Source organism: Chionomys nivalis, chromosome 20 (genome assembly GCF_950005125.1).
Source record: "Chionomys nivalis chromosome 20, mChiNiv1.1, whole genome shotgun sequence".
In the NCBI taxonomy this organism is placed as follows: domain Eukaryota; kingdom Metazoa; phylum Chordata; class Mammalia; order Rodentia; family Cricetidae; genus Chionomys; species Chionomys nivalis.
Window position 1 is genome coordinate 17,492,216 of NC_080105.1, and position 15,718 is coordinate 17,507,933.

Sequence of the window (15,718 nt, forward strand, 5' to 3'; positions counted from 1 at the left end):
CACTAGGAAAAGAGATGGATGGCTTGCACACTTTCATTTTTTCTGAGAAATGTATTCAATTAGTTCCCCCAGGAACGTTTACAAATGATTTGAATCCATCAAATAACAAGACAGACAAGCCCTAGCTCACACTGAACTTACTTGTTAAAATCCTAAGTGAAGAGAAAGACTTTATAGACTTAGAAATGTGTTTTTGAGCAAACTCGTTGCTATAAAATTTAACAGAGTAATGTTTTTACCACTAAGAGATTCATTATTACTGATTGGTTTAACTTTTAAGACACAATTTTATAGAAAATGCCCTGAGCTATTAATCAACTTCAAAACATAATCAACTCCAAAGCACATGTCTCTATTAAGCATAAAGATCAACTCTATTTACAAATAATAAAGAATGAAAATGAAGTATGGTTGTTTGAAAACATTCAAGCATATTTGGATCAAAATGAACAAAACCAATGAACCACAATTTTGAGCCAGTAAACATTTTCTTTGGTTCAAAATATTCATAATAATTTTAGTTTCCATGATGCAAAAGAAAATAATTCAGATAGCATGTGTGTTGAAATTGAAATAAATGGTAAACATAATTAACACAGAATTTTTTTTCCACTGTGGATAGTTTTATATCAACTGTGGAAAAACTGTTTACAACAGATCATGAGTCATGTGTCTGTAGGGCTCCACGTCATTCAGTCTTTGTATTCTATCTGTTGATGTGTTGGACATAAGAGGTAGGTACCAATATGTTGGTTTTAATAGTTTTTTTTTCTAATTCCTTTCTTAATAAGCTCTTTCTCATTCTATTTCTAACAGTTATACCTGTTGCAAACTGCCCTTGGACAGATGAGCCCGGGTACATTCTCCACTCACACCTGTGCTTGTCACTGAGGATGTTTTTCAGACACTCTGGGCCTTTCTACTTTTTCTCCATAGCCTCACAATCTCAGACTCATGCTGCTTGCCAATCACCATTGCAAATGTCTTGGATTTCTCTCTTTTCCATCTGCCTCTTCCAGGATGCTGCCTATATTTACTGCTTACTGATTGCCTTGTTTCCTTCTTAAGCCATTCCCTGGGGTGATGGATAATTACAAAAAAAATAGCGTTTTCCAAACTCACTAGGGCAGTTGCACATATGAGCTCAGCAGTTGAAACAGCATGCAAAAGACCTGTAGAGACTCAAGGCAAATAAAGTTCTAACATTGAGGGGGATAGTAGACATGAAGCCCTACCTTAAGGCTGCTGAGGAAGGAAAAATCTGCTTGCTTTAAAAATATGACCTTGGTTGGTTGATTATGCTCTAGTGGAAGTCAGCACATCCAAGAGTATACTCAAAGCAACAAGTCTAATTAATGGTGGAGGGCCAGGGCAATGGGAGGAGAGAGAGAAACAGGGAAGTGGGTGATTATGACCTTATGACCAAAATACATGGTATGAGGTTTTCAAAGAACTAATAAAAATGAGAAAAAATATTCTTGAGATTCAAAATAAATGAAGAATAAAAAAAAAAATAGCATCTTAAATGATGCCACACAGGCGTTTGTTTTTCAGGCTTTCCTACAGCCCATACGGCTTTCATAATCAGGAAATGTTGAAAGCATTCACATGCCATGCTGCCTTTAACATAAATACAATCAGAATGGTTTGATTTTTATTTAAATGTTATTAAAATGTGATTAAAATTATCTAAGGCAATTTATTGCACCAATAGTTTCAATATCCGATTTGTTAAAATATAATTTTTGAGGAAGTAATTTATTCAAACTGATAATTCAGCTCATTAATTATTGTATCTTCAAAACTGCAGTTCTTTTATAAATATGCTGATGTGGTTGTTTTCACAATGTCAAACTAAATATCTGCTGGGCAACGATTGTCATCACACTTTTCTGACTTGGGTATTACTGGATTATGCTCAAAGAGTTAAAATTCAATATTTCAGTTCGTGGAGCAGAGTGGAACTATTTTACATTGCCTTTATTTTAAATAACTTTTTTCTTAAAAAAAACCATATTAAGTCCTTATAAAACACTTCTCTGGCCAGCTTTAATTTTTAATTCAAAGAAGTCTTGTATTTGTTAGACAGGACTTAAGTTTTCATGCCATAGTGACAAAACACTAAAGTGACATGTGCTATTTATAGTGTATTTATAGTATATTTATTTGTTTTTTAATAAACAAATCTTGCCTGAGGATCAAAGTGCAAAGCTAGTCACACTAGTCAGTCACACAGGCCAGGCAGTGGTGCCACATCCCTTTTATCCCAGGAGCCACACTACTTAGCCATAGAGGCTGGGCAGTGGTGGTACATGCCTTTAATCCCAGCTCTGGAGAGGAATTTAAGACTGGAGGAGACAGGAACTCAGGGCCTGAGTCACCAGTCAGTCTGAAGTCACACTGAGGATAGGATCACCCAGCCTTGAAAGAGGTAAGAACTCTCTAATGTTTGACTGCTTGGCTTTATTGATCTTCAGCTTGATCCCCAATATCTGTCTTTGTGTTTTTATTACTCTTGCCACTATTGTTTCAATTTTTTAATTGTTTTAGTTTCCTATCACTTATAGTATGTAATGAGTTGGGTTTTTTTGCTTCTGCCATGGTATTGTTATTAGACACAAGCATAAAGGAAAAAAGTAATTTAGGAGAGCAAGCACTTAAAAGATACTGTCAGTGTCCACAGTGTACAAATTGATTGGAAAGTAAGGACAACTTATTCATGTGGATTTGTTTCCATGTGCATGACTCTATCTCAATCAGATACTGAACTTACATAAAGACTAATGATTTAAAGGTCTGTACTAAATCCTTGAAAAAATTATTTCCTGGTCTTTTACAAAGCAGGTCAATTTCAAGTCTTCACTTGTATTTTTAAAATATAAAATTGTATGTTTATGCTAACAAAACTCTGTTTTTAAAATTTATTTTGCAAATATGATAACATTCTTTCATTTTTATGGTTCTTTATGGTTATAAAGAACTTCATCTAGAATGTATCTCAGTCTCCAAAGAGTCTTGTAAATTCCAAATGACTCTTCATGAAAAATATTCCAAAAAAGATCATAAAGACCTATCACTATTACTATGTAGTAACCTTTACTTAGTTTCTTCCCTCTGTTGAAGAGAGGGAAGAAAGATTGTAGAGGCCTGCACGGTCAAGGACATTACAAGAAAACCTACAGACAAGACCAACCTGATTCATTGGAGTCCACAGAGATTGAAACTACAACCAGGGAGACTGCCTGGGATGTACTTAATCCGTCTACATATATATGACTGTTGTGTGGCTTGGTCTACTCATGGCAATGGGAGCAGAGGTGCCTTGCCCAGCCTTATAATCAGGGGAGGTTCTTATTCTTATCAAAACTTGATATGCCATGCTTTGGTAATACCCATGGGAGGTTTGCCCCTTTCTGAACAGAAATAGAGGAGGAGTGTATTTGGTGGAGAAAATAGGAAGAGAGGCGCCAGTAGAAACTGCATTGGAATATAAAATAAGTAATAAAATTATGACAAATCATAAAAATCTTAAATACAAAATTAAACTCTGAATCCTTTAGAATAAAACAATATATTATACTGTTTTATGTACTAGGCTTTTTTTTTTCTTTTGGACCATGAACCAGCTCCCAAATAATACCACAGAGATTCTTAGTCATAAATTTGGCCTAACAAGCTCAGGCTTGTTCCTGGCTAGCTCTTTTAACTTAAATTAACCTGTTTCTTTTTATCCTTTTTATCTATCATTTGCCTTTGGGCTTTTTATCTTCTTTCTGTATATTTTACTTTCTGCCTACTGCTGCTGCCTGGCTGGACCCATTCTCTTCGACTTCTCTCTTTCTAGATTTCTTCTCCTATTTATTCTCTCTGCCCACCAGCCTTGCCGATCCTTCCTATTAGTGGTTCAGCTCATGATTAGAACAATCAGGTGTGCCTTAGGCAGAGCAGGTGAAACAAATGCAACATGTCTTCACATAGTTAAACAACAAAAACATCTTTACATAGTTAAAGCAATATTCTGCAACATAAACAAATGTAACACTTCTTTATATACTTAAAATAATATTCTACAACAGTATTAGATTTCTCTTTATAATTAGGGAACTCTTTTAGCTAAATGGAACTATTTCTGATATTAATACTTTCTTTTATTTTAACGTATAAAACTTTTTTATTTAAAAGAATTTGCAAAGACTCATAAATATTTCATGTTAACAATATTAAAATATAGTTGTATTTTCATAGCGGGTTCATAGGACATGCAAAAATCTACAACTCAGTACTTGCATACTCAATCCTTGGATAGGGTCAACAATATCATGAGTGGTCACAATAGCATTATCTTTTCATTGGGGCTGATGCTGCCTGTAAGAGTGAGTTCCTGGAAATGCATACTTGATACATTACTTCAGGTACTTCTCTTTAGTGGAAAGGAGATTGCCACAGCCTTATCTACTCTGAATGCATTAGTAATTTGTAATCGTGGGCATGGACACCCTTATATTGGTTGTGGATTTGCCTTTGTTGTATGCAGCAAAGTTGTTCCTTTAATACTATTCAATAATCTGAACATTTGACCAGTACATTTTAAAGGATTTCACAATCAATTCAAAACAATTTTATAAAAACTGCTAGACTTTCTAGTCAATGTAGCACCTTGATAAAACAATACAGAATGTTAAAATGTGGTAATAGACACAGCCAAATGGCTAACACAGAACCAACACCCTTTGGAAGGGTACTCTGATGGTCTAAATGAGAAATATTCGACATTGACTTGGGAATTTGAATACTTGGTCCCAAGTTGGTGGTTCAATTTGGGAAGTTTGCAGAACTTTTAAGTTCTAGAGCTTTGCTGGAGAAAGGATATCTGTGTTTGGGGAGTTTATAGTCTCATACCACTTTCTGTTTCCTGCTGTGGATAAAAATGTGCTCTCACAGCTTCTTACCACCATATCTACTACTACTGTGTGTGTCTTACTATTATTATGACCTCTTCTCCTGTGAATGTCAGAAAAAAATAAACGCTTTCTTCTATAAGCTGTGTTTGTTCATGGTATTTTATCATAACAAGAAGAAGTAATTAAAGCTTCATACATTATGATTCATTATGATGCATTTGTATGTAAGCTGTAGATGGAGTGGTGGGCTGCGGTCCCAGCTCCTGGCTAGCTTTACCCGAAATAATTACACAGAAACTGTATTCTTTTTTAATGGATATTTTTTATTAATTAATTAATTTATTTATTAACGATTTCTGCCTCCTCCCCATCACCACCTCCCATTTCCCTCCCCCTCCCCCAATCAAGTACCCCTCCCTCATCAGCCCTAAGAGCAATCAGGGTTCCCTGCCCTATGGGAAGTCCAAGGACCACCCACCTCCATCCCGGTTTAGTAAGGTGAGCATCCAAACTGCCTAGGCTCCCACAAAGCCAGTACGTGAAGTAGGATCAAAAACCCATTGCCATTGTTCTCGAGGTCTCAGTAGTCCTCATTGTCTGCTATGTTCAAAACACTATCCTGAGTGAGGTAAGCCAGACCCAAAAAGAGGAACATGGGATGTACTCACTCATATTTGGTTTCTAGCCATAAATAAAGGACATTGAGCCTATAATTCGTGATCCTAGAGAAACTAAATAAGAAGGTGAACCCAAAGAAAAACATATAGGCATCCTTCTGAATATTAACCTTCATCAGGTGATGAAAGGAGACAGAGACAGAGACCCACATTGGAGCACCGGACTGAAATCTCAAGGTCCAAATCAGGAGCAGAAGGAGAGAGAGCACGAGCAAGGAACTCAGGACCGCGAGGGGGGCACCCACATACTGAGACAATGGGGATGTTCTATCGGGAACTCACCAAGGCAAGCTGGCCTGGGTCTGAAAAAGCATGGGATAAAACAGAAACTGTATTCTTTTAGATACTGCTTGGCCCAATAGCTCTAGCCTCTTACTGACTAATTCTCACATCTTGATTAACCCATTTCTAATAATCTGTTTAGCACCAGGAGGTGGTAGCTTACCAGGAAAGATCTTAACCTGCATCTGTCTCAGAGAGGAGAATCATGGTGACTGCCTGGAGAGGAGAGGCATGGCATCTGGCTCACTGCCTTCTTCCTCCCAGAATTCTGTTCTGTCTACTCCGCCTATCTAAGCTGCTGCCCTATCAAAGGCCAAAAGGTTTCTTTATTAATTAACCAATGAAAGAAACAGATAAATAGTAGACCCACCTACAGTAAGCAGAGGCTGTATTTTATTTCCTGGATACCCAGACCCAAATAATTACACAGGAACTATACTAATTACACCACTGCCAATTATGCCAATAGCTCATGCATATTTCTGGTGAGCTCTTACATCTTTTTTTTTTTTTTTTTTTTTTTTTTTTTTGGTTTTTCGAGACAGGGTTTCTCTGTGGTTTTGGAGCCTGTCCTGGAACTAGCTCTTGTAGACCAGGCTGGCCTCAAACTCACAGAGATCCACCTGCCTCTGCCTCCCAAGTGCTGGGATTAAAGGTGTGTGCCACCACCGCCCGGCGAGCTCTTACATCTTAATTTAATCCATTTTTATTATTATGTGTATCGCTACAAGTTGTGTCTTACCAGAATGGGTCTAGCAGCAGTGTCTTTTTCCTTCAGAAACTACATGGCATCTCCCTGACTCAACCTATATAGTTCTGTTTAGATTTCCTACCTGGCTTTACTCTGCTAAGAGACTGGACTAAACTGCTTTATTCATCAACCAATAAAAGAACACATATGCAGAAGAACATCCCATGTAATCTCCCATTTTTGTCTAAATAAAAAGTAAGGTTTTAATTTTAACATACTAAGATTACATATAACAAAATAGGCATCAAGCAAGAATAACAGTTACAACATATTTAGTCTATTTATATCTGGCAAATTTAGAGAAAATAGTCTATCATCTATTTTATTTTTGTTAGTCTAAAGTTTCATATCTAATTTATTTTTTAACTTAACTAATGAAAACTATATCTGTTTTCAACTCTTTAAAGACCCCTGAAGGATATACTAATATTACCTAAGTAAACAGTAAGTGTATTGTAAGCAACATCCAAAGTTCTAGAATTGACAAAGATATCTTCCTGCCTAGACAGTCACCCAAAGTTCTTCTGTAATTTTGGGGCATCCATCTTCAGCCTGCAGGCCCATAGTATCCAGCAGACCTTCCATGAAGTGGGAAATTTGAAGATCTATTCTGTCTTGTAATGGCAAAGTTTATTAGTTGCTTTCTTTGGTGTCTTGCAGAATGTCTGGCAGATTCTTTCATAAAGCAGGAATCCTGAAGGACTGTCTCACCTTTTTAGGCAAGTTCAGCAGTCATTTTTCTGTGGGTCCTGCATATCCAGTTTATACACTATACCATCAATCAGTTAAGGCAAGAGCAGTTTCTTTCCCAAATGGCTAGTCTTGTCACATTAAAGGCAAATTCCATAACAAGTTTTTTCAATGGCAATCAACCTCTTGAAGTAGATTGGTGCTACCTGAAACAGATATGTCTCACATCAAGAAAAGTAGGACCACGAGGCGTGCACCCACCCACTGTGACAGTGGAACTGATCTATTGGGAGCTCTTCAAGGCCAGCTGGACTGGGACTGAATAAGCATGGGTTGAAACTGGACTCTCTGAACATGGCGGACAATGAAAGCTGATGAGAAGCCAAGGACAATGGCACTAGGTTTCGATCCTAATACATGAACTGGCTTTGTGGGAGCTTAGCCTGTTTTGTTGCTCACCTTCCTGGGCCTGGATGGAAGTGGGAGGACCTTGGTCTTCCTGTAGGGCAGGGAATTTGGACTGCTCTTCAGTATCGAGAGGGAGGGGGAATGGACTGGGGGGAGGAGAAGAGGAGTGGGGATGGGGGAGGGGAGTGGGGGGAGGGGGCAATGTGTGGGAGGAGGGGAGGGAAATGGGAAACGGGGAGCAGTTGGAAATTTTAATTAAAAAAGAATAAAAAAAAAAAAAACCTTTTAAATGCTATATTCTGTAGGTCTTTGAAGCATTGAATTCATCTAACTGAAATGGTTCTCTATTTATCTAGAAAACCTAACTAACATGACTTAAAGCTTATTATAAATGACTATTAGCCTCTCTTTCTTAATTATACAATACATTTTAAATGAGCTGCACAAACACAATAACTTAAACAAGAAGAGAAATACATACATGCAGCATAACAAAATCAACCTTAAATTTGTATCAGTAGACCAAGAGCCATGCCATTGAAAAGTATTCATCTCTATATCATTTGTAAATAAGCAAACACAGATGTTCTGAGATCATCACTCTGGTAAACATGGTTATGAGGACTGTGGTTATAAAGGTGACCTGGGGGTGAAATTAGCATAGATTCCCGAGTTAGACTTTAACTACAGTTTTTCATGGCCTTGATGTAATAATAAGATTTAAATGTTCTTTGGGGGAGAGTTGAATAGGGGAGTGGAGAGGCAGGGTGGGAAGCAGAGAAAAATGTAGAGCTCAAAAAAAATTAATAAAAAAAGATTTGTAAAAAATTAAGTGTATTTGAATTAATTTCAAGAACATACTGACTATATTTTTATAGGGTAATATTTTGATACATATGCTAATTTGTGATACAAAGCTCAGGTCTAGCATCCTTGTCTTCTCAAGCATTTTTCGTGTCTTGATGGTGCTGTTTCAGTTTGAAGCTGAAATGTTCCCAGATGATAGTACTGTTTTGTCAAATACAAACTCCAGGAGATCAAGCCAAGATGGGTAATGAAGTCAGTGGGGGAAGGTGTCTGGAGGTCATAGCTTACCTCATTTTATCTCTCTATTTCCCAGATACCATCAAGAAAGCCCACATTATTCAAGGACACTCGTTTGCCAGGATGTCTTAACCCAGACCTCCTGTTACAGGGCCAAGGGACTGGTCAAAAACAATGGTGAGCCAAAATGGATCTTTACTCTTTCTAGTTGTTTCTCTTTGATATTTGTCTCAGAGACAACAAAAAGGGGAAGTATAACTAAGAGACAAAACACTCAAAAATTGTTTCTTGCTGATTTTTGAAATATACAGAACATTCTCAGTATGTATAGCCCCTTCCCATGTAATAAAAAATCTGAAACTTCTGTCTTCATGTCACTATGACTTAGTGTGCTTTGATCAACATTCCATATACTGTCGACTCAGAATTTGGTAGTCATTGATTCTTTGTGTAAAACTCATCACTTTATTTTACACAGGTATCTCAATTAGAATTTATCTGATAATTTATGTAATTGAAGTTAAAAATTTTCAGGATTATCACAAAGAGGATTCTCTTAATTCATATTCAGCAATTTGATAGGTGTTTATTAAATGTAGTCATTTGTCTAAAATAGTGTGTGCTAGTTTTCTTTAGTGCAAACAGACATCATCTATATGCAATCCATTAATATATAAACATCAAAGTTCCTAAAATTCCTTTCCCAATTCTTTTTATCATCCATAACTGGATATTAAAAAGTCAATTAATACCCTGTTGTTCCTATGGTAATTGTTTACTTTCATGCATTAGTCCTTAATTTGCATTTTTGAATTCAATTAAAATCCAACAATTTGAATTTTTATTTATCTACAAACTCTATCTTCCCCATATATAGCTGTTTTCCCAGCCATTGGGTGAGTATGGGAGATATTAGTAAGAGAAATACTCCTTCAACAGATGGAATTGAGGTCTAAAAGGGTCTCGTATTCTTTTAAAATGCTTTTGCTACAAATGATGCTATATAACTTTTTACAAGGTTAATGCTCTTCTCCCTGGAACCTGGCATAGCTCCTGAGATGAAACACACAGAATTAGTGACTTCTGAAATACTGTAGAACACAGGGTTTCTTTCTTACTCCTCAAGTCCCTACTCAGCTTCTAGCATCTTGCAGCAATTATCATGCAGGCTTTCCTGCCACCTTCCTGCTATGGAGGGCTCGGTTCTTGCCACCACTCAGACCTGAGATCTGACTATCAATTCATTTGTCTGTCTTCTGATGTCAGATTAGCTCTCTGTCAGACAATTTCAGTTCTCAGAATCAAAATGAATTGGGTCTTCAGTTGAAGGTTTTCCTTACTGAGAAATATGAGTGCTGCCCTTAAGCTAGACTTGAAACCAGAGGTACCAAACCATTATTTATTACATATTTCCATGTTTTCAGTCTTTCCCAATGTGGATGAGCTGATGTGATGGGTTTTTCCTGATAGCTATGATAATTTACCTCTTTGCATTTCTATTTGATTTCTTTTAATTGATTTTGCTAACTCATTTTAGGTCATTCTTCCTATTTTTAATTCTTTGGCATTGATTCTCTAATGACATGGATATATTTACAATAGTTGATTCATATGTTGTGCTATAATATCTATCATAACTATCCTTTATTTCATGTTAAAGGACAGCATTTTATTCTGATTAATACCCACAGTTCTTTAAGTGCTTCGTGATTTTGTAAATATAGAAAACCAAACATTTTATAATACATAATACAAATTTTAGCAATATTTGATTCTCTTTTTGATTAAGAATCATTTTTTGAATCTGTCTCTGTTATAGATAGTATCTTAAAAGTTTCTTTTCTACTTTTATTTTCAAGCCTGGAATTTTAGGAGTCTCCCGTGTGTCTGTATCACTTAATGGTCAGGTAGTAATTTGCACAGGGGTTATTTCTAGAGCCCATAGTTCTGTAATGTCTACATGACCTGTGAATGGTTTTGTGTGTGGTTTGGGAAGTGCATTCAAAGTTCAGCTGCTATCTAAGCCTGCTGCTGCTTTTACTTCCCTCAGGGTACTCACAGTTCTTTCTGGAACATGAACATAATTTCCCAGTCAGGAATGAGTCTTTAGACAATTTATTTGACCCTTCTAATTCTTTCTTATTTTCTGACTCTCTTTGATGACATTTTGATTGAACCACAGCTTGCTCTATCTGACCTAACAATCTCAGAACATTGAATTTTCTACAATCATGACTTACTGGACCTCCTTGTGCATTAAAAATGACATCAAGAATTACTTTTTCCCTCTTTCTAAAATTCAGGTTTATCCTCTGCCATGTATTTGTTGCTAGATTTCATGGAAAGGCCCTTTCCTATGCTCAGGAATATGTTATATGCACACACACAAAAAGACACACACACATGCACACACATGCCCATGAGAGACAGAATTTTGTGATTCTTCTTTACTTCAGTACACTTTCTACATATTTTTAAATAACTGTATTTTAAGTACTTGCTTTATCTATAATATATATCAGTATTATATATAGTATATTATGTATAATATAAATGATGTATAATAATGATATGTGATATATAATATTTCAATACATACCAAAGACAGAATTCAATATATCTTCATCTTTCTTGACCACTAAATTAATATGCCTTGTATCTTTTCAATTATGTTTTTTATGCTTTTCTCACTCAAAGCAATGAGGTCCAGAAAAAGAGCAAAGTATTTAAAGAAAGTTCCTAATACTGAGTTTGTCTTACATTTCCTAATAGTACTATATTAACTTAAGTTTATATAGAGATGTAATTTTCTAAATCCTTCAAAACTTCCAATCATCTATAGGTCAGGGATATTTAAGGATGTTTGCACTTGCTGTCAATTGTTTATATGTGATCCAGAACCCTGAAATTTACTAATCACTGAAAGGGAGTAGTCTCTCTTTTTTCTTTTGTTCTCTTTATTCTCTATTTGTGCTGTGTGTGAATGAGGAATTTGTGAGTGATTTCATATTTTTAACTACATTTTCTCACAAACATTTCTAGCAGAGATTCAGCATAGGTTAAAAGGAAATCATACTAATAAGATGTTAATATAGAAGTCAAAAATAACAAATTTTATATCAATCTTTAATATACTGTTTGTTTTCAAGTGTGAAAGTAGGTATCATTTAGCTGGAGACAGCTTTTCACAAAACTGTCATTTCTTATGATGTTCATATGCTTCTAAAGAGAGGAAATGTTCTACTCCTTGCAGAACTATGCTCAGTCACACAAAATGAAACAAATTGTAAAACATGATTTTGCAAATGAATTACCACATTCCTTATGACTTAATTTCTTCTGACAATTTTTGTAGCGATAATGCAGTTTTCTCCTGACAAGCACAATTAGGTTTGGTGAAGCATCCTTATTTCATGTCTCTGAGAAAGTGACTCAAGTCAAATGAAGAAATATCTGTGACAAGACAGGCAGTGCACTAGAAAGACATGTTGAATTCAAGAAAATTAATGTTGAGCAGGAATTCATAAAACATGAAATAACACCATAAACCACTATTATAAAAGTTTAAGCAACAACCTCTTTAAAATGCAATAGGCTGCATAATGGTGTGTTGACTTTTAGCTTTAAAGTGACTGAGAATTGGGGAGGGCTTGAAGAGAAGAATAATAAAGTGTTCATTCACTCAGAGTTAGGAGAGACAAGGGCAGAAATTCTTCTATTAGACTACTAGAATTAGAAAATCCTTTTTTTTTTGGGGGGGGTGGTTTGAGACAGGGTTTCTTTGTGGTTTTGTAGACTGTCCTGGAACTAGCTCTGTAGACCAGGCTGGTGTCGAACTCACAGAGATCCGCCTGCCTCTGCCTCCCAAGTGCTGGGATTAAAGGCGTGCGCCACCATTGCCGGGCTACTAAAATCTTATATAAGGAGCATGTATGAAGAAGTTTCTTCAGAACTTTGTGACAGGAGTTACAAAATAATCCCACACTAGTGTAGATTTACATATAATAAAGGTTGATTTATTTAGGGGAGACTCAGAGATCACTGTCCTAGATCAGAGTCCTCTGCACAAGTGAGAAACAGGAACCGAGTCTTGATGTGGGATTCCCCTCTGTATGCGGTGAATACCATTGGTTAATAAATAAACTGTCTTGAGCCTATGATAGGATAGAACAGAGCTAGGTGGAGAAAATTAAACTGAATGCTGGGAGGAAGCAGTGCAGAGTCAGCGAGAAGCTCTGAAGCCCTACAGGACAAAGATGCAGGAACTTTGCCTGATAAGTCACTGCCATGTGGCAATACACAGATTAATGGATATGGCTTAAATTAAGATGTAAGAGTTAGTTAATAAGAAGCTAGAGCTAATGGGCCAAGCAGTGATTTAATTAATACAGTTACTTTGTGATTATTTCACTTCTGAGCAGCCAGAAACCAACAAGCAGCCTTCCTATTACAGAGTCTAACAGCCAAAAGTGAGAGCCAGAAGTAAGAGAGCAAGCACATGCTTTACAGCTTCATTTATAGTATAAGGGACCATGCCCAAGTGGTCTGGTATCTTAAAGGTTACTGGCTGAAGGACCTGAAGGAACTCCCACATCACCTTTGTGGGAGCCTAGGCAGTTTGGATGCTCACCTTACTAGACCTGGATGGAGGTGGGTGGTCCTTGGACTGCCCACAGGGCAGGGAACCCGGATTACTCTTAGGGATGATGAGGGAGGGGGACTTGATGGGGGAGGGGGAGGGAAATGGGAGGTGGTGGCGGGGAGAAGGCAGAAATCTTAAATAAATAAATAAATAATAAATAAATAAATAAATAAATAAAAGAGAGTTACAAACTCAAAGCAAAACTATATACACTAGAAACACGTATCAAGTATAAGATTAGAATTACAACCTGGAAAAACAATATTAAGCAAGGAATATATGCTAAATGTTTAATAAATATTCTATCCTAAGGAGTATAAATCTTGTAATGGAAATGGCTTGGCTAGATCAGAGGATGGTAACTATGACTATCTAATTTTTCAAACTCATCTAAGATCTGAGAAGGGAAATAATATTACTTGAGTAGTATTGGGCAGGCAGGAAGTGCAATCAAGCAGCTTCTAAAATGCACAGTAGATGACAGAGACAAATGGCTGCCTGAGCAGTCACCCAAAGTCTCATGCAATGTTGAAGCATCCAGTTTTGGCTATGTCCTAGAGTAAATGACAGACCATTTTAGAGGTAGGAAAATTTCAAAAACGATCTTACCCCATCCTGGCAAGATCTGACAGTCTTTGTTTTTTGTATCCTGCTGTCCAGTCTGGACATCATGCACTTTGTCAGTGGCTGAGGCATAGGAAGTCCCTTGCCCAAAGATCAGTTGTGACAAGAAGAAATCAAACTTCAAGTGGAATGTCTTTGGTGTTCAACATTCTCTCAGGAACAGATCAGTGCTACCAGGAGCAATAGTGTCTCATGTCAACAGAATCCTAAATTATTTAAATGCAATATTCTAATGATCTTTGAAGTGGTTGAAGGCTACCTATCTAGGCAGAATACAACCTCTATGTATCTAAAGAACCTAATTGGTCTGAAAAAAGTATAACAAATATAAATGACTATTGAGGTGTAGTACTTAATACCTATATAACTTAAAGTTTAAGACTTCACATCAGAATATTAAACAATCTTTAAACAACTGTGCATAAAAGGAGGACAAAGACCTCAAAGTGTAAACATGTATAAACATCTTTATCAGAGGTATAAATATACAGTGCTGATGGAGGAAGGTCATTGGTTAACTAATAAAGAAACTGCCTTGGCCCATTTGATTGGCCAGCCTTTAGGTGGGTGGAGTAAACAGAACAAAATGCTGGGAGAAAGAGAAGTGAGCTCATACTCCTTAGCTCTCCTCTCTGGGGCAGACGCCATGCTGCTGTGCTCCAAAGCAGATGCAAGGAAGCTCAGACCGAGGATGGAGATAGGCTAGAATCTTCCTGGTAAGCGCAACTCAAGGTGCTACACACATGAATAGAAATGGGCCAGGCAGTGTTTAAAAGAATACAGTTTGTGTGTTGTTGTTTTAAGGCATAAGCTAGCTGGCATCTGGGAGCTGCGTGGCAGGAACGCAGCCCACAGCTCCCAGGCCGGCCCACAGCTCCTTCTACACAATGCAACATGATAAATATATCCTAAAATTGCATCAATATACAAAATGTCCTACAGAGGTAGAAACATGCATGCATACAATCTGACAAAATAAGTTTGCATAGGTGTAACAATATAGTAAACAGAAATAAGAGCATATTAAATAAGAAAATAGAGTTTGAACTTGTATCAATATATAAAATCCAATATAAATTATTCATAAATAAGAGCTCACAAGTATTCACTCTATTACTTACTATTATCATTATTAATGTGAGTAAATTCACACTAATCTACCTTTTATCCAAGTTAGTTTTTCCTCTGTTTTTGAGATCTCTGTGCCTACATAATTTCCACCCTAACCCCCAAACCCATATGAGTAATATTCAATACCAAAATAGTGTCCCTAGTCCAGAAGACAAACTGTTGGGAGAGGAGATATCATCTTTTAAAATTGCTTCCAGCTTTTATGGGGGCAAAGTTATTTTTCTTATTTATTTTTTTCATTCAAAAATTTACACTTCCTCCCCTCCTCCCATTCCCCTCCTGCTCCCCCACTCCCCCTGCTCCCTCCCTCTTCCTCCTCAAGAGAGGACAGGGAACCCTGTCCTGTGGAAAGTCCAAGCCCCCCCCCCCAACATCCAGGCCTAGGAAGCTTTGCCTCCAAATAGACTAGCATCTCAAAAAGCCAGTGCATGCCGTAGAAACAAGTCGCAGTTTCTTTAACAATGGCTTCTGAATCAGGCCCCATTGTCAGCCACATTCAGAGAGTCTGGTTTGATTGCATGCTCATTCAGTCCCAGTCCAGGTGGATTTGGTGAGCTCCCATTAGAAC